Here is a 677-nt window from a genome sequence, read left to right as displayed (position 1 = left end):
TTTGCTTAATTATATTGCACAAATTGCTATGCTCTAATGCCAATTCCTAGTCCCTATATATATATATATATATATATATATATAGATAAAAAATAAGGATACATCCAAACATGAAAAGTGGAAGTTAAATTTAATGAATTATATATACTCATTAATAAAATAAATATATTTGTGTAATATTAAATTTTCATCTTAAGGGATGGCTACACATGAATTTTATGTCATGAGATCAAGAGTCCTATATCCTAGAATTCCAAAATTACATGGACCAATTCCTATGCCCTAAATAACGTTTAACCATTACAATATTTACATCAAAATTAAACATATATTTGGATAATATTATTATAGGCCCCTGTCTTGAATGAGAATTTCCAAAAGGTTTCCTAAAACTCAATGCATATAGGTCTTAGAAAACTAGATATTTTACACAAAATCATGTTCCTCAGTCATCCATTTCCTCTATATTTCCTCAGTCATCCATTTCACTCAGAATCATGTTCCCCATAACATGAAAAACCTCCTCCACTGTAGTTGATCAAACTATGTTATTCCACTCCATGGCCATAACTTTTTTTTTATTCTAGCCAAAATAAATAGCTTAGGACTATTATGTCGTGCAATGTGTGTATCAATGTATGCTAAGGACTAGTAGGTGGTGCAATGTGTGCATCTTA

The sequence above is a fragment of the Lupinus angustifolius genome, chromosome LG19, assembly GCF_001865875.1.
Source record: "Lupinus angustifolius cultivar Tanjil chromosome LG19, LupAngTanjil_v1.0, whole genome shotgun sequence".
NCBI classification, from domain to species: Eukaryota; Viridiplantae; Streptophyta; class Magnoliopsida; order Fabales; family Fabaceae; genus Lupinus; species Lupinus angustifolius.
This window is presented reverse-complemented; position numbering follows the sequence as displayed.